The sequence below is a fragment of the Trichosurus vulpecula genome, chromosome 4 (genome assembly GCF_011100635.1).
Source record: "Trichosurus vulpecula isolate mTriVul1 chromosome 4, mTriVul1.pri, whole genome shotgun sequence".
Lineage (NCBI taxonomy): Eukaryota > Metazoa > Chordata > Mammalia > Diprotodontia > Phalangeridae > Trichosurus > Trichosurus vulpecula.
Genome location: NC_050576.1, coordinates 348,227,749 through 348,252,859, shown reverse-complemented (window position 1 = coordinate 348,252,859; position 25,111 = coordinate 348,227,749).

Genomic DNA, 25,111 nt, shown 5'->3' with positions numbered 1-25,111 from the left:
ATGGACAAAGATCTCCAAAACCTTGGGATTCGTAGGGTCATAAGAACTCAAGCAGAGAGACTACTAGATGATCCATTTTAGGGCTGTAGTCTGCTCAAGGTTCCATTCAAAAGGGGCAGATTTACTTTAGATTTTTCAAGGCTGTAGCCTATTCTTGGCTCTACTTGAATAGAGCAAACTTTTGGGTGACTTAGTAAATGGAAACTATGTGCTTAATGTGAGTTACCCAAAAGCCGGATTATGCAATTTGTGCAATCTGCAGATATGTTCTCCTTAGATTATGGGGAAGTGAGTATGACTAGCTTATTCTACACTGTGCTCAGAAGGTTCTGGGTCCTTACCCGCTGTATATCCCAAACTCTGACAGGCTGGGATCCTGGATTTTTAACTAGAGATTGGATTTTTTGTTTGCTTTGGGCATTTTGGGGAGATTTTATCCCTTTTCCTTTATATGGGCTGTCCAGAAGCTCTGTCACCATTAGTCCTGCAGCCTACTCAGCATTATGCCATCAAAATAGTAGTTTATCTCAGTGCCTTAAGAAAAGAATCCTCTTTGGGGTCTCTAACCATTAGAATGTGGCAATATGAGAATATTTTACTTAGCCATGAAAAGTAATGGCAAAAGATACTTGATTCATTCCCAGGTGAAAGCAAATTGATCCTGACTACTCTCAGTCCAAGTAATAGGGAAAAATAAATCTTTTATAAAGTCCATAATACCATATTACTCACCCTGGATTTGAGTTACCTCATCTACCAAACTGATGAGGTCAAACAGATGAAATGATCAGCATGCTGACATTGTTTAATTCTCCATAGTTCAAGTGAGCTGCCAGGTACAATTGGCCTTCCTCATAAGCCACGCATGATTGTTATAAGGTTAGGTGGTATAAAGAATTACTCTGGCTTCCATCTTTACCACCACCAAAGATGATATATCTTTCACATCATTCTTGAGAATCCAATATTATTTGTTCTTAACTCTCTGCTAAGAAGTTCCTTAAAGGGCCTGCACAGAGATTTATTCAGAATTCCTGATACTCCTTCCTTCCATAGTCTGGCCTCTGTAATTCCTTGTGGATGATTCAAATTAGACAACAGTTTTAAGTGATGTCTTCAGCTTGAATGGGAGCCAAGAGCCCCTACTGCACAATCCAGGATTTTATAGTAGTTTTACAAATAAATCTGTAGCATAACCATCAATTACTTTCTTGAGAATTCCATTTCAGCAGATACACCCACTTCCAGGAGAATTTGGCATTGTCCTCTTCTTGTCAAGCAGGCAGAGGGGGGTAGAGGGGAAAATGGGAAAGTTCTGTTTCCTGTCTTCTCGTATAAGAACATCTACTAGAACTGATAGAAGTATTAGCCCAGGCCACTGATGTCAGAATCTCTTGCTCAAATTTAACTTTTTTTTTACTATTTCTAGGCTTGATTTATTGAAGCAGATCATTTGCTAGCACTTAGAAAAATAAAGTTTTTTATAGAATTTCTAGCTGTTCATTGATCAACAAGCTCATTTTAGTATTTGGGGTAATAGTTTTTCTAGTGAAACTAGTTACCCTAAGAAGTCCTTAAATCCATTGATAATACTCTCCAAAAATCTAAGACCATCTATAGTAATCACAAAACTTGTGTTAACCAAAACCAGGTACTTTCAAATGGTAATGTGCAGAGGCATGAACAGAACTCACTCACACTAACAAATCCACATGGAGACAAGGAAGGAAAGAGATTTAGTGAGTTATATGACTCTATGATGGTAATGGACATTTACTAACTATTTCACATCATATCAAGGAGAAGAAAGGAATGGCTATATCACCTGCCCATATTAATAACTTCTAAAATATTTTTCAGTCCAGTGAAAATATTTATTTTTGTCTTTTTTTAGATTAACTTATTAAATTTTAGGTTGCACCATTCATTTCCACATGATTTTGGGGTATAAATATTTGCCCCATCTCTACCCTCCCCCCCACCCCAATATGGCATGTGTCCTGATCACCCATTTCCCCAGTCTGCCATTTGTTCTATCACCCCACTCCCCACCCCATGCCCTTCCACCTTACTTTCTTGTAGGGCCAGATAGACTTCTATACTCCATTGCCTGTGTATCTTATTTCCCAGGTGCATGTAAAAATAATTTTAACATTTGTATTTAGAACTTCAGATTACAAATTCTCATTCTTCTTCCCTCCTGACCCACTCTCCTTGAGAAGGCAAGCAATTCAATTTAGATTATACGTGTATCATTATGCAAAACACTTCCATAACAAAAATGTTGTGAAAGACTAAATATATTTCTCTCCATCCTATCCCATCCACTATTCATTCAGTTTTCTTCTTTGACCCTGTCCCTTTTCAAGTGTTCACTTTTAACTACCCCTTCTACCAATCTACCCTCCCTTCTATCATCCCTACCTCTTATGCCCTTTCCCCCTACTTTCCTGTAGGGTAAGATACCCATTTGAGTGTGTATGTTATTCCCTCCTTAAACTAAATTGGAAGAGAGTAAGGTTCACTCATTCCCTTGCACCTACCCCCTCTTCCCTTCCATTATAACAGCTTTTTCTTGACTTTATTGTGTGAGATAATTTACCCCATTCTATCTCTCCCATTCTACTTCTCCCAATATATTCCTTTCTCACCCCAAAATTTTATTTTTTCAGATTTCATCCCTTCATATTCAACTCACTTTGTGCTATCTGTCTATCTACCTATCTATCTATCTATCTATCTATCTATCTATCTATCTATCTATGTGTATGTATATTCCCTTCAACTACCCCAACACTGAGAAAGATCTCATGAGTTACAAATATCATCTTTCCATGTAGTAATCTAAACAATTCAACTTTAGTAAGTCCCTTATAATTTCTCTTTCCTGTTAACCTTTTCATGTTTCTCTTGATTCTTGTATTTGAAAGTTAAATTTTCTATTCAACTCTGGTCTTTTCATCAAGAATGCTTGAAAGTCCTTTATTTCATTGAAAATCCATTTTTTTGCCCTGAAGTATTATATTCAGTTTGGCTGGGTAGGTGATTCTTGGTATTAATCCTAGCTCCTTTGACCTCCAGGATATCATATTCCAAGCCCTTTGATCCCTTAATTTAGAAGCTGCTAGATCTTGTGTTAACTTGATTGTGTTTCCACAATAACAGAATTGTTTCTTTCTGGGTGCCTGCAATATTTTCTCCTTGACATGGAAACTCTGGAATTTAGCTACAATATTCCTCAGAGTTTTCCTTGATAATTTCTTGAAAGATGATGTCTAGGCTCTTCTTTTGATCATGAATTTCAGGTAATGCAACAATTTTTAAATTATCTCTCCTGGATCTATTTTCCAGGACAGTGGTTTTCCAATGAGATATTTCACATTGCCTTCTATTTTTTCATTCTTTTGGTTGTGTTTTATGATTTATTGATTTCTCATAAGGTCATTAGTTTCGATTTGCTCCATTCCAATTTTTAAGGATTTTTTTTCAGTGATCTTTTAGACCACTTTTTCCATTTGGCCAATTCTGCTTCTTAAGGCATTCTTCTCCTCAATGGCTTTTTGGACCTTTTTTGCCATTTGGGGTAATCTATTTTAAGGTGTTATTTTCTTCAGTATTTTTGGGGAGGTCTTCTTTAGCAAGCTGTTGACTCTTTTTTCATGATTTTCTTGCATCTCTCTCATTTCTCTTCCCAAATTTTCCTCTATTTCTCCTACTTGATTTTCCAAATGCTTTCTGAACTCTTCCATGGCCTGAGACCAATTCATATTTTTCTTGTAGGCTTTTGATGTAGAAGCTTTGTTGTCTTCTTATGGCTGTACGTTTTAATCTTCTCTGTCACCAAAGTAAGAATCTATAGTCTGAGATTTTTAACCTTTCTGCTCAGTTCCCCAGCCAATTACTTGACATTTTATCTCTTTGCCAAGGTAGAACTCTGCTTCCAGAGTGGAGAGTGCTCTGTCCTAAGATTCAGGGGCTATCCACTCACAACAGTGCTCCTCCTCCCCATGGGACTACTGACCAGGACTGCGACCCAGATCCAAGAAGGGCAAAGCAAGAGGATCTTGCCTCAGCACCAGCAAAATGGTCCTTGCATTCCTGCTCTGATCAGCCTCTTGATTCACCTCACCATCTGTGTACCTGGGGCTCCAGAAGCAGCTGCTACTGGTGCAGCCACCTCCACTGTCTTGGGCTGAGACCAGACTGTGCCCTTCTCTCACCCAGATCCAATAGAATTTTCCCAATGACCTGCTAAGTTGTCTTTGATGTTTGTGGGTTGAGAAGTGTGTGATTGCCACAGCTATGATTCAGTACCTTAAGGTTTGCTCCATCACATCTAGTCCAGCTTGGTCTTGTCCAGCACGGCCCATGCTGGGCCATGCTCTGCTGCCAGAACTGTGTGATAGACTCTTTCCAGTGACTAAGCAGGCCATCTTGGGCTGGAGACTTGTTTTGCTCTGTCATTTAGTGGGTTCTCTAGCTCTAGAATTTGTTTAGAATCATTTTTATAGGTGTTTGGAGGGATTTGTGGGAGAGCTCAATTAAGTCCCTGTTTTCACACCACCATCTTGACTATATCCCAAAAATATTTCAATTAGGGGGGCGGAGCCAAGATGGCGGCTGGGAAGCAGGGACTAGCGTGACCTCCCTGCCGAGTTCCTCCAAAAACCTATAAAAAATGGCTCTGAACCAATTCCAGAATGGCAGAACCCACAAAACAGCAGAGGGAAGCAGGGCTCCAGCCCAGGACAGCCTTGATGGTCTCTGGGTGAGGTCTATTCCACATGGAGCTGGGAGCAGATGGGTGAGCTGTGCGGACAAACTAGACCAGAAGCTGGGCGGAAAGTGCACTAGTGCCCAGAATCAGTGAGCTGTGGCAGTTACCAGACTTCTCAACCCACAAACACCAAAGACAGCAGAGAAGGTTAGTGGGAAAAGCTGCAGGAGTGGAAGGAGTTTGCAGTTTGGCTTCCAGCCCCGGGGGCAGCGAAGGGGGGGCAGCTACAGCTGTTGTTGTTTCTGGCTCCAGGCACACCTGGTGGGAGGAATTAAGTGGTGGATCAGAGCAGGAGTGCAACAGCCTGCTGAAGATCTAAGCCCAGTTCAGGTTGGAGGTTCTTGGGGAAGGAGCAGTGCTGGTGTGGCAGAGCTGGCACACCCCCCCAAATGTGCAACATAGAACTCCTTAGTCTACAAGCAGTCATACCCTGCTGAAAAACTCAAGGGTCAAGTTAGTTGTTTGGGAATATGGCCAGGCAGCGAAAACACACCCACATTCAGTCTCAGACTTTGGATTCTTTCTTTGGTGACAAAGAAGACCAAAACATACAGCCTAAAGAAGTCAAGAGTGAGAAAACCATGAAAAACAAGTCAATGACTTGCTAAAGGAAACCCAAAAAATACTGAAAAATACACTGAAGAAAACAGCACCTTAAAAAATAGACTAACTCAAATGGCAAAAGAGCTCCAAAAAGCCAATGAGGAGAAGAATGCCTGGAAAGGCAGAATTAGCCAAATGGAAAAGGAGGTCCAAAAGACCAATGAAGAAAATAGTACTTTAAAAATTAGATTGGAGCAAGTAGAAGCTAGTGACTTTATGAGAAATCAAGATATTATAAAACAGAACCAAAGGAATGAAAAAATGGAAGACAATGTCAAATATCTCCTTGGAAAAACCACTGACCTGGAAAATAGATCCAGGAGAGATAATTTAAAATTATTGTACTACCTGAAAGCCATGATCAAAAAAAGAGCCTAGATACCATCTTTCAAGAAATTATCAAGGAGAACTGCCCTGATACTCTAGAGCCACAGGGCAAAATAGAAGTTGAAAGAATCCATCGATCGCCTCCATTAAATAGATCCCAAAAAGAAATCTCCTAGCTATATTGTTGCCAAATTCCAGAGCTCCCAGATCAAGGAGAAAATACTGCAAGCAGCAGAAAGAAAAAATATGAGTATTGTGGAAACCCAGTCAGAATAACCAAGATCTGGCAGCTTCTACATTAAGAGATGGAAGGGCTTGGAATGCGATATTCCAGAGGTCAATGAAGCTAGGATTAAAACCTAGAATCACCTACCCAGCAAAACTGAGTATCATGCTGCAAGGCAAAATATGGCTTTTTAATAAAATAGAGGACTTTCAAGCTTTCTCAGTGAAAAGACCAGAACTGAATAGAAAATGTGAATTTCAAACACAAGAATCAAGAGAAGCATGAAAAGGTAATCAAGAAAAAGAACAAGAAAAAGAAATTGCAAGGGACTTACTAAAGTTGAACTGTTTCATTTACATTCCTACACGGAAAGATGATGTGTATGATTCATGAGACCTCAGTATTAGGGTAGCTGAAGAGAATATGCATATATGTATATAAGTTTATGTGTGTATATATATATATATATATATATATATATATATAAAAGTGAATGTGTATGTATGTATATATGTGTATATATATATATTTATGCATATGTGTGTATATATATATATATATATATATATATATATATATACAGAGAGAGAGAGAGAGAGAGAGAGAGAGAGAGAGAGAGGACACAGGATGAGTTGAAGATGAAGGGAAGAAATCTAGAAATCTAAAAGAAATAAAATCAAATTAATTGATGAGAGAGGAACATGTTGAGAGAGAGAGATAGGGAGAGACAGAATGGGGTGGATTATCTCACATAAAGGTGGCAAGAGGAAGCAGTTCTTTGGGAGGAAGGGAGAGGGCAGGTGAGGGGGGAATGAGTGAATCTTGCTCTCATCAGATTGGGCCTGAGGAGAGAATAACATACATACCCAATTGGGTATCTTACCCCACAGGAAAGAAGAAGAAAGAAGATTAACAAAAAGGGAGGGGTGATGGAGGGGAGGGCAGATGGGGTTGGAGGTAATCAAAAACAAACACTTCCAAAAGGGGACAGGGTCAAGGGAGAAAATTCAATAAAGGGGGATGGGTTGGGAAGGATCAAAATATAGTTAATCTTTCACAACATGAGTATTGTGGAAGGGTTATACATAATGATACACATGTGGCCTATGTTGAATTGCTTGACTTCTTGGGGAGTGTGGGTGAGAAGGGAGGGGGAGGGAGAATTTGCAACTCAAAGTTTTTTAAAAACAGATGTTCAAAACCAAAAAAAAATATGTTTTTTGCATGCAACTAGAAAATAAGATACACAGGCAATGGGGAGTAGAAATTTATCTTGCCCTACAAGAGGGGAAGGGAAAAGGGGATGGGAAGGGAGTGGGGTGATAGAAGGGAGGGCTGACTGGGGAACAGGGCAACCAGAATATATGCCATCTTGGAGTGGGGGATGAGAGGGTAGAAATGGGGAGAAAATTTGTAATTCAAACTCTGGTGAAAATCAATGCTGAAAACTAAATATGTTAAATAAATAAATTAAATTAGATAAAAAAATATTTCAATTATGTGGGAAGTTTCCTCCTTTGGTAGATATATGCAACTGGCTTCAATAAAAGACATAAAAGTGTGGCAAGGAGCTCTAATGGTTGAGAAACTCATCCAGGGTCATAATGTTGCATGTCACAGGTAAGATTTCAATTCAGATCTTTCCAAATTTCAAGATTAAAATTTGGAAGGAAAAAAAATGCTTTTTACTGCGTATTCTGTCATAAAGTACTTTATATATTGTTTGATTTGATCCTCACACCAGTCATGTGAGTTGATTAAATGAAGAAACTGAAGCACAGAGAGGAGAAATTAAGTCTCCCAAACCAAATAGAAGGGGGGCAAAATTGGGAATTAAACCAATGTGTTCAGATTCTAGTTCAGGGCTCTTCCTTCTGCAATATAAATGTGTAATGACATGTAAATTTGAGATTTTTTATTCATCGTAGAAATTTCATAAGTTTGCCAAAACTCTAAACTTCTATCATTTCACCTCCCATTCTTTAGATAGAAAATTGAGTTAAAAGATGTTTGCACATTAATAAGGTTAAGATTGAGCATGATGTTTTTGTTACACTTAGGTTTTACTTTAAGTTTTTGTTTCCTTATGTTACCTTAAGATCCTTTACCAGACACTTCCTTGTGATTGTGACAATATGGAGTATTCCATCACTGAATTTCATCCATTTTCAACACGAACTGAACAAATGTTATTTATTGGTATATCCTGAGATGGTGGAAAAGAGGGCCACCTTTCTTTAAGCAAAAAGAATTGTAAAGATGGCAATTTTTGTCTGTTTCTTTCAGGTTCATAGAACTTGATTGCATTCAAATTCTATTATCATTCAAATGAATTAGGCTACTATAGTGCAAGTTAAAAATAACTAATGGTGTCACAGAAAATAAAAGATCTTCCATTTTTCTTTACCCAGGAGTAAAGCTGGGTTATGCTCACCTACCTAGGATGTTATAAAGATAATTTTGAAAAAATGATTTGCTGTGGCAAATCCACATGGAGAAGAATATGATACATAAAAAAGTAGCTTAGGGGGCGGAGCCAAGATGGTAGCTGGTAAGCGGGGACTAGAGTGAGCTAAGTACCCGAGTCCCTCCAAAAACCCATAAAAATGGCTCTGAACCAATTGTAGAACGGCAGAACCCACAGAACAGCAGAGGGAAGCAGGGCTCCAGCCCAGGACAGCCTGGATGGTCTCTGGGTGAGGTCTATTCCACACAGAGCTGGGAGCTGGAAGCTGGGAGATGGGAACGGAGTGGAGCAGAGCCCAGCCTGAGCGGCGTGGACCATCCAGACCAGAAGCCAGGCGGAGGGGGCCCTAGAGACCTGAATATGTGAGCTGCAGCAGTTACCAGACCCCTCAACCCACAAACACAAAGACTGCGGAGAAGGTTAGTGGGAAAAGCTGCGGGAGTGGAAGGAGTTCATGGTTCAGCTTCCAGCCCCAGGGGCAAAGGAGGTGGGGCAGCTACAGCTGTTGTTACTTCCGGCTCCAAGCCCACCTGGTGGGAGGAATTAAGTGGTGGATCAGAGCAGGAGTGCAACAGCCTGCTGAAGATCTAAGCCCAGTCTGGACTGGGGGTTCTTGGGGAAGGAGTAGTGAGGGTTTGACATAGCTGGCACCTCCCCCCCAAACGTGCAACATAGAATGCGTTAGTCTACAAGCAGTCATACCCCACTGAAAAACTCAAGGGTCAAGTTAGTTGGTTGGGAATATGTCCAGGCAGTGACAACGGGCCCAGAATCAGTCTCAGACTTTGGATTCTTTCTTTGGTGACAAAGAAGACCAAAACATACAGCCTAAAGAAGACAACAAAGTCATAGAGCCTACAACAAAAGCCTCCAAGAAAAACATGAACTGGCCCCAGGCCATAGAAGAACTCAAAAAGGATTTGGAAAAGCAAGTTAGAGAAGTAGAGGAAAAATTGGGAAGAGAAATGAGAAGGATGCAAGAAAACCATGAAAAACAAGTCAATGACTTGCTAAAGGAGAACCAAAAAAATACTGAAAAATACACTGAAGAAAAAAACACCTTAAAAAACAGACTAACCCAAATGGCAAAAGAGCTCCAAAAAGCCAATGAGGAGAAGAATGCCTTGAAAGGCAGAATTAGCCAAATGGAAAAGGAGGTCCAAAAGACCAATGAAGAAAATACTACTTTAAAAATTAGATTGGAGCAAGTGGAAGCTAGTGACTTTATGAGAAATCCGGATATTATAAAACAGAACCAAAGGAATGAAAAAATGGAAGATAATGTGAAATATCTCCTTGGAAAAACCACTGACCTGGAAAATAGATCCAGGAGAGATAATTTAAAAATTGTACTACCTGAAAGCCATGATCAAAAAGAGAGCCTAGATACCATCTTTCAAGAAATTATCAAGAAGAACTGCCCTGATATTCTAGAGCCACAGGGCAAAATAGAAATTGGAAGAATCCATCGATCGCCTCCCCAAATAGATCCCAAAAAGAAATCTTCTAGGAATATTGTCGCCGAATTCCAGAGCTCCCAGATCAAGGAGAAACTACTGCAAGTAGCCAGAAAGAGACAATTTGAGTATTGTGGAAACCCAATCAGAATAACCCAAGATCTGGCAGCTTCTACATTAAGAGATCGAAGGGCTTGGAATGCGATATTCCGGAGGTCAATGGAGCTAGGATTAAAACCTAGAATCACCTACCCAGCAAAACTGAGTATCATGTTCCAAGGCAAAACATGAATTTTCAATAAAATAGAGGACTTTCAAGCTTTCTCAGTGAAAAGACCAGAACTGAATAGAAAATTTGACTTTCAAACACAAGAATCAAGAGAAGCATGAAAAGGTAATCAAGAAACAGAAATTGCAAGGGACTTACTAAAGTTGAACTGTTTTGTTTACATTCCTACATGGAAAGATGATGTGTATGATTCATGAGACCTCAGTATTAGGGTAGTTGAAGGGAATATGCATATATATATATATATATATATATGTTTATGTATATATATAAGTGAATGTGTATGTATGTATATATCTATGTGTATATGTATGTATGTGTATGTATGTGTATATATATATATATATGTTTTCATATATATATATATATATATATGTAAAAGAGAGAGAGCAGACACAGGGTGAGTTGAAGATGAAGGGAAGATATCTAAAAGAAATAAAATGAAATTGAGGGATGAGAGAGCAACATACTGAGAGAGGGAGATAGGGAGAGATAGAATGGGGTGGATTATCTCGCATAAAGGTGGCAAGAGGAAGCAGTTCTGTGGGAGGAGGGGAAAGGGCAGGTGAGGGGGGAATGAGTGAACCTTGCTCTCATCAGATTTGGCCTGAGGGTGAATACCATACATACTCAGTTGGGTATCTTACCCCACAGGAAAGAAGAGGGAGGAAGATAAAAAATAAAAATAAAAGGGGGGGGGGGATGATGGAGGGGAGGGCAGATGGGGGTGGAGGTAATCAAAACAAACACTTTGGAAAGGGGACAGGGGCAAGGGAGAAAATTCAATAAAGGGGGATGGGTTGGGAAGGAGCAAAATGTCGTTAGCCTTTCACAACATGAGTATTGTGGAAGGGTTATACATAATAATACATGTGTGGCCTAGGTTGAATTCCTCGACTTCTTAGGGAGGGTGGGTGGGAAGGGAAGAGGGGAGAGAATTTGGAACTCAAAGTTTTAAAATCATATGTTTAAAAACAAAAAAAGTTTTTGCATGCAACTAAAAAATAAGATACACAGGCAATGGGGCGTAGAAATTTATCTTGCCCTACAAGAAAGGAAGGGAAAAGGGGATGACAGGGGAGGGGGGTGATAGAGGGGAGGGCTGACTGGGGAACAGGGCAACCAGAATATAAGCCATCTTGGAATGGGGGGTAGGGTAGAAATGGGGAGAAAATTTGCAATTCAAACTGTTGTAAAAATCACTGCTGAAAACCATATATGTTAAATAAATAAATTTAAATTAAAAAAAAAAGTAGCTTAGCCAAGTAACCATATTGAAACATTGATTGCTTTTCTTTCAGTTCACAGGAGAAGAGCAGAAGGACATTTACAAAAAGGAAGAAAGTTTCACTGAAAAAAGTATCATACTAAGTTAAACATCCTTCTCAAGTTCAAGAAATGAAGGATAATTTATGAACCCACATTGTAGAACAAATAAAGAGAAAACAACGTTGCTCATAAAATGATAATGCATTTCTGCTCAAAAATAAAAATATAAAACTATATATCAAGACAATGAACCAATAAAAAGACAATACATATGATGAAAGATTTCCTTCCTGCATCCTAATATTTAATTAAATATTTGATGTTGTATGTTGGGCTTTATGATTAAAATTTAAGCAAATTATATTTTGCTTCTTGAATTTCATTATAATTACTAATGGGAATAGTACAGTTGAGACTAGTATTTGCCTTACAGAATAAAACTATTTTAAATGGCATGAAGCAAACCAAAAACATGACTGAATATTTTTTTACAGAGTGTTGTCATAATCAATTATGATTAATCCATTTATTTCAATTTTTGATTAAAATGATAACAATCAAACTGAATATTTTCCTTTGAACTTAAATAGTACAAATATATTATGTGTTTCAATGCCAATGTGCAATGCACTTTGCAATGATTGCTTTTTCAGGATTGAGTCTAATTTTAAGTTAGTGAAGGAGTAAAAATCACTTTATGTTCAAAGATTTTACTATTTATGAATATATATTCTCTTGTCTTTTCTTATTCTTCTTTATGCACTGCATAGCTCCCAGAAGAGTGTGTTCTTTGAATTAATTTGGACATAATAGTAATGGTGATCATGTAACTGACAGTTAATTATTCATTCATCCCTAAATTAAAAAAAAAAGATAATTTACTGACTTTTCAGAAATAGTCTAGCTATTTCTTAAGAAAGTTTGAACTGTCATACCTAAATCACCACAGACTGGGAGTTTGAGTTTCTTCTCTCATGGAAGGAAATAATTCTATTTTCTCTTCTATCTAACACTGAACTTTGGGGATAATAGTAGGGAGAAACTCTCCCCTCTCCTCCAATTATTATGTAGAATTGCATATACTTATTCACTTACATGCTATACCTTCACAGTACAATGCATTCCTCCTTGTGGCCAGGCATATAATCATTGTATCCCTAATATCTAGCAAAATGATTTGCATATAAGGAGTGTTATATAAATGGGTAAATTTGAACTGTATTGACTTGAATTGAATTATTCAGATTGTAGTTATTAGCCACTAAAATTAAAAATGCCCAAGACTCCTAAAAGCTGTTAAGTCAGAAGATCAATTATTATATTATCAGCCCAAGTACCTATAAGAGAATTTAGGGGGCAGCATTCAAAAGAGCCAACAATTCATACACACTATAATATATTCATAAAGTTCTCAAAAATGAAGTCAGGAAATTATCCTTGAGAATAAAGTATTTTTTACTACCTCTCTTCTTACCAGGCCATCTTTTGTAGTTATATGGCTAAGATTAATCCCAGGACAAAATATCATTCTAAAAGAAAGCTAGAAGAGGACATTGAAAAGATCCCACCATATTTCCCCATCATTTCTTTTTCCAAGGAGGTCAGAAATGTATTTAATTATCTTTAATAATTATTTCTTATTCAAAGCTAAGAAGAAAGGTGTGGCAAAGAAAAATGAGAAAGAAAAATTAGGAGAGAGGAAAATATAAGGCAGGAGAATGGTATGGAAAAATCACTTTGTAGTTCTGTTTAAAAAAATTTATTGAACTAAGTTCAAAAATGTTTCCATATGTAATGAAATGTAGAGAGCAATACTAAAATGTCAATTACAAGATTTCTTAGAAGTATTTTCCCTGTACCTCTGTCCCTGTCTCATTGTCTCTGCTTCTGTTCCCTTATTCTATCTCCCTCTGTCTCTGTCTCTGTCTCCCTAAGATCTCTCTAATTCCAAAGTTAAAATCACAATTCCATATTTTAAAATAAGATTTTTTAACTTTACAAGAGAACTGGAAAGGGAAAAAATGGAGCAATGTCATTTAACAGAAAGTAGGGTGTTTTTATCTAAACTCAGGTTATTAGAGGGTTTTTTCCTTCATCTCTTCATACAACTTTACTCATCAAATACCTGATAAAATAGAATGAGGGATATGCATGTAAAATGAAAACAATAACAAAAATATAAATAGACTGGTTTCAAGAAACTCTTATGATGGAGAAAAAAGAATTATACAATTTCATAACTAGGAGGAAACTTTGAGATTGTCAAGTACAATTTCCTAATGTGACAGAACAAATGCAAAAACTTTAGCATAGAGATCTTTACTGACATCTTCAAAATCACGCAGCTATTTATTGAGATGGAACTACTTTGTGGTGAAAATTTAAAATGAATAAACTGGACTTAATTCTTCTTCTTGTGTTTTAATTTGATGATTTTAAATAACAGTAGATGGGAATAAAGGAAATTTCCCAATGGAAGGAAGTAATTTAGTCAAACTCACATTGAAACTGCTGTGTCAACTTCCATGAATATCTGTGTACTTCATATGATTAATCACTGATTTTAAATGGGAAATGCAAAGGAAGAGTAGTAGGAAAATATCACAATCTGTTGCTGACAGAATTAAGGTTTTTCTTTTCTATTTTTACTTGCTTTGTGATGGATTTTTTTTTCATTAATGAGCCAGAAAATCTTGTTTGGAAGTGGTGTTATCATGCCAAACTCAGGTAAATGCCTTGGGAAAGGAACTATTTATAGTGGCTATTCTGTGTAGTTGAAAAGAATTGTAAGCTGGGAGAAGAAGGAGAAATAAAAGAAGAAGGAGGAGGAGGAGTCTCTGAGCTAAGTTCAAAAGTTCAGTTTTCCTCTAAATAACTTTAATTAAAATAAAGCCCATTATTTCTATGCCAATAGCTGCCCTTGTACATTTTAAAAGAAGTCTGTTATATCTGTCCCTCTAGTTGTCCTTCCAGGAAGTCTAGTTTACTATCCATGTACCACAGACTAATCTTGCAGGTGGAGACACAATCAGCAAAAAGATGGAAAGAGAGCTAGGCCTGCATACCTGATTTCCAGCCAATCATATTGTCCTCTATGCCTGTAATACTTCAGACTTTGTAACCGATCATATTGTTTCCCAAATCTATGGAACTATAGGTTTTGTAACCAGTCCTAGTGTTTTCCCCAAATATGATTCTGCCTTCAAGTTTTTGGATGTTCCTTCTTTTGTCTACAAAAACGATGTTTGACCTAATTTGGGGTCTTTTGGCTTGCTGAAGAGCTGAGACCTCCCTTCATTGGTAATTACTAGCTTTATCAATAAAGTGAATGTGCTTGAAACTTTGTGCCTCAAATTACCTTAATTTCAATCACAAGAGGGCTCCTCCCTATACTGTCATTGCTATCTAGTTATCCACCCTTCATTTGAATAACATCATGAAAATTAAGGGAGATAGATGTTCTACTCAATCCGGGTAGGATGGAGAAGCTAGAGTTAGATTAAGTGATCATTTTAAAAAAAGTTAAACATCAATAAGAAAACAAATTATAGATTGTTTTTTATTTCTTTACTTATCAATATAAAAGCATAATGATTATTAGTTAACACTGGCTAATTTCCCCATGTACATGTTGTAATGAAGAATCATGTAGACATATTTTAAAGGATCAAATGGAGAAGTATGCTAATGTTTCAAAGTGATAATTGTAGTGCCAAACTCTTAGAATTAAATAGGCTAATATGTGAATTACTTCATAAAACTTAAAGCATTATATAAATGTCATACATCCTGGTGATGGTGAAGGTGATGGTGATGTTGATTATGATGATAATGACCATTACTATTTCTGGCTATTCAATCCATGAATCCATAACTGAACTATTACCATAATACTGGGTGGCAGCATGTGGTTTTTTTGTTTCCTTTTTTATTGAAGGAGAGAGAACCATCTATAAATAAGTATAATTTTTGGTGTTGGTTTTGCATATCACACTGTATTATATAGCATTAAAAATCCTACATGCACTATGGCTTCAAAAATGATGCCAATACTTTTCAAAAGAACCCACCTCAAGCAATGATCTAATTTAGATTGTATCATTTACAATTTTGCCAATGCTACAATTCCCATGATCACATAAAACCTTTGATAACATTTTCAAACCACAGGATCATTTTTAAGATTATTCTGTCTCAGCTAGCTTTGATGACTCCCCGATGTACATTTTTGGTCAATGGTCCCTGCTAAAATTATAGAGTACAATGGCCTTCTCAACTTTATCAATTATGCTCTTTAAAAAGAGGTATTAAGTTATTTTGGCATTATCTCTTTCATGTATTTTTGCTGACAACTACTCATTGAATTCCTCTGTTGCTTTTTTAACAGATCAATTATCTTGTTATATTTTCTACTCAGTTATCTAGAAGTTCTAAGGTAACAGAATGATTATTTAAGTTGTCTTTTTTAACTTTTTTGATAAGTGAGTACATTAACCTTCCTCTAACCAAGAGATACCTGGCTTCTGGGAGTGTACTGTAAATTGTTGATCTAAATTTTCTCCACCACTTCTCTCAGAGCTACAAAATGTAACACATGAGGAAGGCGTAATATGTACATTTAAATTATTCTCTTGGACACCACAACAAAATAAACCTGTCTATTCATTTCATGATAACGTATCTGTATTAAATATATTCAGTATTAACTCATATAATCATGGAAGGTAAGGCACTTCCAATAACACTTAAAATATAATAAAGTATATAGATTTTATACATTTTCATGGTCACTGAAAACTTGCAGTGAAAATTCTAAGATAGCATCCCAGTATCATAATTAACTTTTCTACAAAATAAATAATCCATATTGTTATCTTTCTCAGTATCTTGGGTTCTTCTTCTTCTTCTTCTTCTTTTTTTTTTAATGCAATTTATTTATTTAACATATTTGGTTTTCAGCATTGATTTTCACAACAGTTTGAATTACAAATTTTCTCCCCATTTCTACCCTCCCCCCCCACTCCAAGATGGGGTATATTCTGGTTGCCCTGTTCCCCAGTCAGCCCTCCCCTCTATCACCCCCCTTCCCTCTCATCCCCTTTTCCCTTCCTTTCTTGTAGGGCAAGATAAATTTCTACGCCCCATTGCCTGTGTATCTTATTTTTTAGTTGCATACAAAAAGTTTTTTTGTTTTTGAACATCTGATTTTAAAACTTTGAGTTCCAAATTCCCTTCCCTCTTCCCTTCCCACCCACCCTCCCTAAGAAGTTGAGCAATTCAACCTAGGCCACACATGTATTATTATGTATAACCCTTCCACAATATTCATGTTGTGAAAGGCTAACTACATTTTGCTCCTTCCCAACCCATCCCGCTTTATTGAATTTTCTTCCTTGACCCTGTCCCCTTTCCAAAGTGTTTGTTTTGATTACCTCCACCCCCATCTGCCCTCCACTCCATCATCCCCCTGCCTTTTATTTTTTTTTTTATCTTCCTCCCTCTTCTTTCCTGTGGGGTAAGATACCCAACTGAGTATGTATGGTATTCCCCCTCAGGCCAAATCTGATGAGAGCAAGGTTCACTCATTCCCCCCTCACCTGCCCACTCCCCTCCTCTCCTAGAACTGCTTCCTCTTGCCACCTTTATGGGAGATAATCCACCCCATTCTATCTCTCCCTATCTCCCTCTCTCAGTAAGTTACTCTCTCATCCCTTAATTTCATTTTATTTCTTTTAGCTATCTTCCCTTCATCCTCAACTCACCCTGTGTCTGCTCTCTTTCTTTTACATATATATATATATATATATATACACATACATACACATACATACATATACACATAGATACATGCATACATACACATTCACTTATATATATACATAAACATATATATATGCATATATATATATGCATATTCCCTTCAACTACCCTAATACTGAGGTCTCATGAATCATACTCATCATCTTTCCATGTAGGAATGTCAACAAAACAGTTTAACTTTAGTAAGTCCCTTGCAATTTCCGTTTCTTGATTACCTTTTCATGCTTCTCTTGATTCTTGTGTTGGAAAGTCAAATTTTCTATTCAGATCTGGTCTTTTCACTGAGAAAGCTTGAAAGTCCTCCATTTTATTGAAAGTCCATATTTTGCCTTGGAACATGATACTCAGTTTTGCTGGGTAGGTGATTCTAGGTTTTAATCCTAGCTCCATTGACCTCCGGAATATCGCATTCCACGCCCTTCGATCTCTTAATGTAGAAGCTGCCAGGTCTTGGGTTATTCTGATTGGGTTTCCACAATATTCAAATTGTTTCTTTCTGGCTGCTTGCAGTATTTTCTCCTTGATCTGGGAGCTCTGGAATTTGGCAACAATATTCCTAGGAGATTTCTTTTTGGGATCTATTTGCGGAGGCGATCGATGGATTCTTTCAATTTCTATTTTGCCCTGTGGCTCTAGAATATCAGGGCAGTTCTCCTTGATAATTTCCTGAAAGATGGTATCTAGGCTCTTTTTTTGATCATGGCTTTCAGGTAGTCCAATAATTTTTAAATTCTCTCTCCTGGATCTATTTTCCAGGTCAGTGGTTTTTCCAAGGAGATATTTCACATTGTCTTCCATTTTTTCATTCCTCTGGTTCTGTTTTATAATATCCTGATTTCTCATAAAGTCACTAGCTTCCACTTGCTCCAATCTAATTTTTAAAGTAGTATTTTCTTCAGTGGTCTTTTGGACCTCCTTTTCCATTTGGCTAATTCTGCCTTTCCAGGCATTCTTCTCCTCATTGGCTTTTTGGAGCTCTTTTGCCATTTGAGTTAGTCTATTTTGTAAGATGTTGTTTTCTTCAGTGTATTTTTCAGCATTTTTTTGGGTCTCCTTTAGCAAGTCATTGACTTGTTTTTCATGGTTTTCTCGCATCCTTCTTATTTCTCTTCCCAATTTCTCCTCTACTTCTCTAACTTGCTTTTCCAAATCCTTTTTGAGTTCTTCTATGGTCTGGGCCCAGTTCATGTTTTTCTTGGAGGCTTTGGTTGTAGGCTCTATGACTTTGCTGTCTTCTTTAGGCTGTATGTTTTGGTCTTCTTTGTCACCAAAGAAAGAATCCAAAGTCTGAGACTGAATCTGGGCGCGTTTTCGCGTCCTGGCCATATTCCCAACCAACTAACTTGACCCTTGAGCTTTTCAAGGGTCTGCTTGTAGATTACAGAGTTCTATGTTCTACGTTTGGGGGGGAGGTGCCAGCTCTGTCAGAGCCCCACTCCTCCTTCCCCAAGGACCCCCAGTCCAGACTGGGCTCAGATCTTCGGCAGGCTGTGCACCCCTGCTGTGATCCGCCACTTAATTCCCCCCACCAGGTGGGCCTGGAGCCGGAAGTAACAACAGCTGTAGCTGCCCCACCTCCGCTGCCCCCGGGGCTGGAAGCCGAACCGCGAACTCCTTCCACTCCCGCAGCTTTTCCCACTAACCTTCTCCGAAGTCTTTGGTGTTTGTGGGTCGAGGGGTCTGGTAACTGCTCACGTATTCAGGGCGCTAGGGCCCCCTCCGCCCGGCTTCCGGTCTGGATCGTCCACGCCGCTCAGACTGGGCTCTGCTCCACTCCGTTCCCAGCTCCCAGCTCCCAGCTCCCAGCTCCGTGTGGAATAGAGCTCACCCAGAGACCATCCGGGCTGTCCTGGGCTGGAGCCCTGCTTCCCTCTGCTGTTCTGTGGGTTCTGCTGTTCTAGAATTGGTTCAGAGCCATTTTTATAGGTTTTTGGAGGGACTCGGGTACGGAGCTCACTCTAGTCCGTGCTTACCAGCCACCATCTTGGCTCCGCCCCCCCTTCTTCTTCTTCTTCTTCTTCTACTACTACTACTACTACTACTACTACTACTACTACCACCACCACCACCACCACCACTACTACTACTACTACTACTACTATTACTACTACTTCATCTCCCATCCAATTAAATTCAGCGAGTATTTATTAAGTACTTATATGAAAAGTATTGTGTTAGGGTCTAGAGATTAAAAGGAAAAGAAAAGAAAAAGAAAAAAGAAAGAAACTATCCCAATATTCAACGAATTTGTCATTTACTACAGCTGTCTTCCTAGACCTACTGTCTATCAAATTTGAATTATGACCACATAAATCTGGTGTGTAAGATATCAAACAATGCACCTACTCTTTTCTGTCAGGAATGCAGGCACACTTTGGAAATAATCACTTAGCTGTGCTTCTGGGGTCTATATTTCTAATCTGCGTCTAGCCCTGTAGATTTATATTTTCACACATCAGATCAACATTGCTTGCTAAACAAGATCTTTCAAAGCCAAAAGCCACAAAGGGCACAAAAATAAGGTGTGGAATGTGTTACCGTTGTTCTTCTTCTGACAACTCCTGGAAAAAAAAAAACATGTCTTAAGTATGCTCACTGTGCATGCTGTTGTAATAGCAATCAAAGTGGGACTTTTCAGTTTTTTTTTCTTCTGGAATGCTTCTCAGCAGTAAGGTAATCAAGCGTCTTTGATGGAGTCTTGCCTTTTTTTCAATCAAGAGTCTTTGATTGAATCAAGAGTCTTCGATGACATGCTTAGGTCACAAGAAAGCCTAAGTTACATGAGTTTGACTCACATGTTTTGATGTCCTCTGACCCTGAAGAAGTGTATATATACACTGAGGTTAGCGTTTTGCTTTGGTGGCTTACTCATTGGAAGAGTGTTCCTGACATTTCTCCAAATGAGACTCTGGGTAGCCATTAAGGAAACCCACTGGAAAACCAGATATTGGTGCTTATCTCTCTGGTAACTACGTTATCTATTGCTATGGACAGACAGAAGCCTTGTCTGCTGATTTGTGTTATTTTCTCTGTTTAAATAATTTCTGCTTGTAGTTTTTGTTTGTGTTTTCTCTGAAGTTCAGGGTGCTGACTTTTCCCCCAGAACTAAGTGAATGATATATGTATGTTTAATTAAAGTGAGGTTGTAAACCCCGTAGAGTTGCTTTCCTTAGAAAAGCAGATCAAAGAACCTGTGTTGGTAGCCCTCCTTTGTGCTGTTGCTGTTGGTCTTATACCTCCCCAGCAGCTGCTAGTAGCATTTTTACTACAGATATCAACTGAGAGGCAGTGATGCCCTGACTTCCTAATAATATTATATTCTTCCAATCCCCAGTCTTTACCTAGTTCTGATTCCACAAACGTAAACCTTGGTCATAGGGCAATGACTTTGAATTAAAGATACTTGAAAAACTTGAAGAGCCAAAAGTAAATAAATCCATTCATTCAAAAATTACTTATTAAGTGTCAGCTATATGCAAAGTAACATGCTAAGAATAGAGGAACTAAATGATTATCAATATAAAAATAAGTTTATATTCTGGCAGGATGCTACAATCTATTAATCTGAGTATTTTTTTTTCCTTTATTTTAATCAGAGCTATAATTATAGGTGATCAGTGCCTGCCCTGAAACTTCTGCTGTTAGAGAAGCATCTGTAATTTCTGAAAGTTTAAGTAACTTGCCCCATCACACAACAGCCAGTGTGTATCAGAAACAAAAAGAAAACCAATCCTGTTCTCAAGGAGCTGATATTATGGAAATGAAAGTAACATGTAGACATTTAACTATATAAATAGAATATAAAAATATATGATAAGTAAATGCAAAGCAATATTAGGACAGAAGAAAACACTAACATCTTGGGGTTCAGGAAAAGGCCTTCTACAGGATATGCATGGGAAATGTCCTTTTAAGGATGCTAGGTACAATGAAATACAGGAGGTAAAGATATGTAGGGCATTCAATCATTCATGAAATATTTACTATTGTTACTGTGGTTATTTACTGAATGTTTTAAAGGTGTTATCAGACCTTTTAGAGATTAAAATATAGCAGTACAAAAGAGGGCGAACAAGCATGTAATACTTCATGATAGCTATTGTATATTTTAAAATACCAGACTTATGACTTTAATCAATTGAAATAAGGAACTCCTAGTGAGGAAACTCATTTTACCAGTAGAAGTTAGCATTTGCTCTGCAACTTGTGATTTTAAAGAATTATCTGGAACAATAGGAAGATTAATGGTTTGCCCAGGGCCACACAGTCAATTTATCAGAGGTAAGACCCAATGCCATACAGCAAAAACGTAAGCCATATACAAAATGTTATTCCCATTTAGAAAAATGATTTGTTGTTCTTGACTGGAACATGACTCATATTTCACAAGATAAAGTTAAGAAGACCAAGGGAAGGGAAGAGGAAAGATACTAGAGAGAATGATTGAAGCAAAAATATACGAATGAGAGATTTTAGATGTATACAAGGCATGGAGAATGATGACGTTTGATTGGGTTATAATGCATGTAGCAAGTAGTGATTGGAGGATAGAGAGCAAGGTCCTGGATTGTAGGAAATGTCAAGTTCCTGACTAAAGAGCTTGGTAGTCCACCATTTATGAAATGAACAGCACAAAGTAGAATAGACTGACTAATGCAGTAGAGATAAAGACAGATTTGATACCAAAAGAACTGAGTCAGAATCCTGGCTTTGTGACTTCAAATCTATGTGATCCTTAGTATTCATTCAAACTCCCTGTACCTCATTCTAATCATCCTTAAAAAATGAGGGATTGCTGATCTAGATGGCTCCTGATGCCCCTTTAACATTCACATTTTTGACATCACAATGACATTTTAAACAAAACATTGAAAGTAGCATTCATTGGCTCTTATATTTTAAACATCCATAACTACTCAAGAAACTCTAAATGTTAGATAGTGTGTATTCAAAACAATAAGCAACTTTTCAAATGTTCAGGAGTAAATGCTAGTTCCAATGAAAACTCTCTTGATATGTTTCAAGATAATGGGACTGATTATAGTTTTAGCAATTGTTAGAGCTGGAAAGGACCTTAGAAATTATCTAAAAAATAGTAAACATTTATTAAAAACTTTAAGGTTTGCAAAACACTATATCTACCTTCTCTCCCCCCCTCAACTCACCCCCTGCCCCCCTTCTCTCTCTCTCTCTCTCTCTCTCTCTCTCTCTACATATATGGATATACACATACACATATAGATGCAGATATATACATATGAATATATATGTAAATATAATCTCATTTATTATCTTTATCCAACACTGGGAAGTAGGTGGTTTTATTATCACCTTTTTATATATGAGGAAGCTGAGGCAGAGAATAGTTAAATGACTTGCCCAGGTCATAGGGCTAGCAAGTGCAGGAGCCAAGATCAGAACTTAGATCTTCCTGAGTCCAGCCCCGCCCCCCCCAAAAAAAATCTGTCTGCATTTAAGTTTTCTAATAAGCCTGGATTAAGTGACTTGTTTAAGATCAGACAACTAGTTAGTTACAGACTCAAGTAGACTAACTTACAGTTTACTTTTTTCCCCTTCATGTGGCATCTTACCACTGATAAAATAACATTTGGAATTTATTTTCTAATTCAAAAACTCCACTGACAAATGCATGGTTCATGTTATCCTCCAGTCATTACTTTCATACCACATCAAGTGCCAATTTTTTTTTTATCTCTTGAACTTCCCTCATGTCTTCCCCTTCTCTCCAGTCACACAGCTGCCATCCTAGATCAGACCTTTATTACCTCTCAACTGACAGATCTACTAATTGGTCTCTCTGCCTGGTGTCTCTCTCCATTCAAATCCATTTTTCATACAGCTACCAAGGCAATTTTCCTAAAGTGTTGATCTGAACATGTTGAACTTTATCCCCTCAAAAGAAAAAGAACAACCTCAAATGGTTATCTATTTCATTTAGGGTCAAAGATAGAGTCATCTGCATAACATTCAAAATTCTTTACAACATGTACCCCTTCTAGTTCTCCAGCCTCCTCTCATTTCACTCTATGATATATTCATACAGGTCTAATTAATGTTTTTGAGACACATTTTTTTCACCACATATCTCTGTACCTTTGTATGGACTGTGTCCTCTCTCTCTCCTCATTTGTATCCCTTGGGCCACCTCCAAGGGAGACTCAATGCAAGTTCCATCATTGGCATGACTACTTTCCTCCTCGTGCTAATATTTTCTTGTTTGAGATTATCTTATGTATGCTTTTTGTAGGCCTTATATAGACTTATATATTCACATGCTGTTCTCCTGAATAAAATGTAAATTTTAGGAACTGTTTCATTTAAATCTTTATATCCCCAGTGCCTAGCTTGTACCTGGCCCAAAGTGAGCACTTAATAAATACTTTTTGATTAGTTATCTAAAGGAGTTGGATGAGATTCTTTTAGTTGTGATGGTGAACATAGCTTGTCTCACCTTGAAAAAAGGAAGCATGACCAAGTAGAGTAATTTGTCCAAGTCAAATGGTTACTTTTGGATTTTGACACAAAAAAATCCATTTCTTTACCAACTACTTTATTCTGTACCTTTATGGGCAGAATTATTTTTGGTCAGTCTCTTTTCTTCTATATAACATTTTTTCCTAATTCAAATTGAGAGCATGATAAAAATGCTTTAGTTAAAAGGGGAAAAAACAGAAAACGTTGTCTCTAAATGATTTTGACAAGTATTTTCATCCTCTGAAAAATATGCACATTTCAGTCTTTTTTACTATATATTTGAGATACAATCAACTTTGTTAACTAAATGAAAAAAAAGTATACCTGCTAAAAGCAAGTTTGGGAGGTAACCCTGTATCATTGGGTTGTTTTACCCAAATGCAAAATGTTTACACCAAGGTTAAAGAACTGAAAATAATGCATTACTTCTCTAAAATAGCACATATTCTATCAAGTCCAGGGAACTCTTGGTTCCAATCCATGTCTCTTGGAAGGTAGAGGTATTGAAGGTTTACAAAGAGGGCAGAAATATAAAGTTTTACTCTCTTCTAAGAGGTACCTCTCCAAGATTATGAAAATTAGATTTAGGAAAAAAATACCCTATCATGATGTTTGAGGACTTCCTCTGCACCATCTGTGCTCCTGAAATGTCAGCACTATAAGCATCAGATACTGAGAACATGCAACAAGAACTAACAGAAATAGGACAAAAAACTTAAACCATAATCAGCCCACTACTTGCCATATAGGGAAATAGAGCTATAATCTCAACCTTCATCAAAGAGGGTCTTTACTAAAAACTTGATGAAAGATCTTTTAAAGTTAAGACTTTAAAAAGGAGTGCAGCAGTCTTAAGAAGTGATATTAACAGGTACTGATTAAGAATCAGAACCTAGATGTGAACTTCCCAAATTTCCATTAAAACTATTGTTAGCAGGCAGCTAGGTGGCACAGTGAGTAGAGCACCAGCTCTGCAGTCAGGAGGACCTGAGTTCAAAATCCAGCCTCAGACGTTTGACACACTTATAGCTTTGTGACCTTGCGCAAGTCACTTAACCCCAATTGCCCTGCCCTTCCCTTTTCAAAAAAAAGAACTTTATCATTATATGCTTGGCAGAGAGGTGTGTTTAACATAAATATAGCTACATAAATAGTTAGGATTTTATATAACCTTTATATTCTGGCTAAAGATGGCAATGCCTTGTCCATACTATTTTATATCAGATGCTTGACCTTAATTTCAAAATTCTAAAAGTTACATTAATGAATTCAGCATATACCAACACACATGCTTACTTAAAGCAACCTATTTAAAAGATATCAAAATGAATAGGCCAACTTGGACTAATGTTTAAAGAAAATTTGAAAGACTAATTTCTGG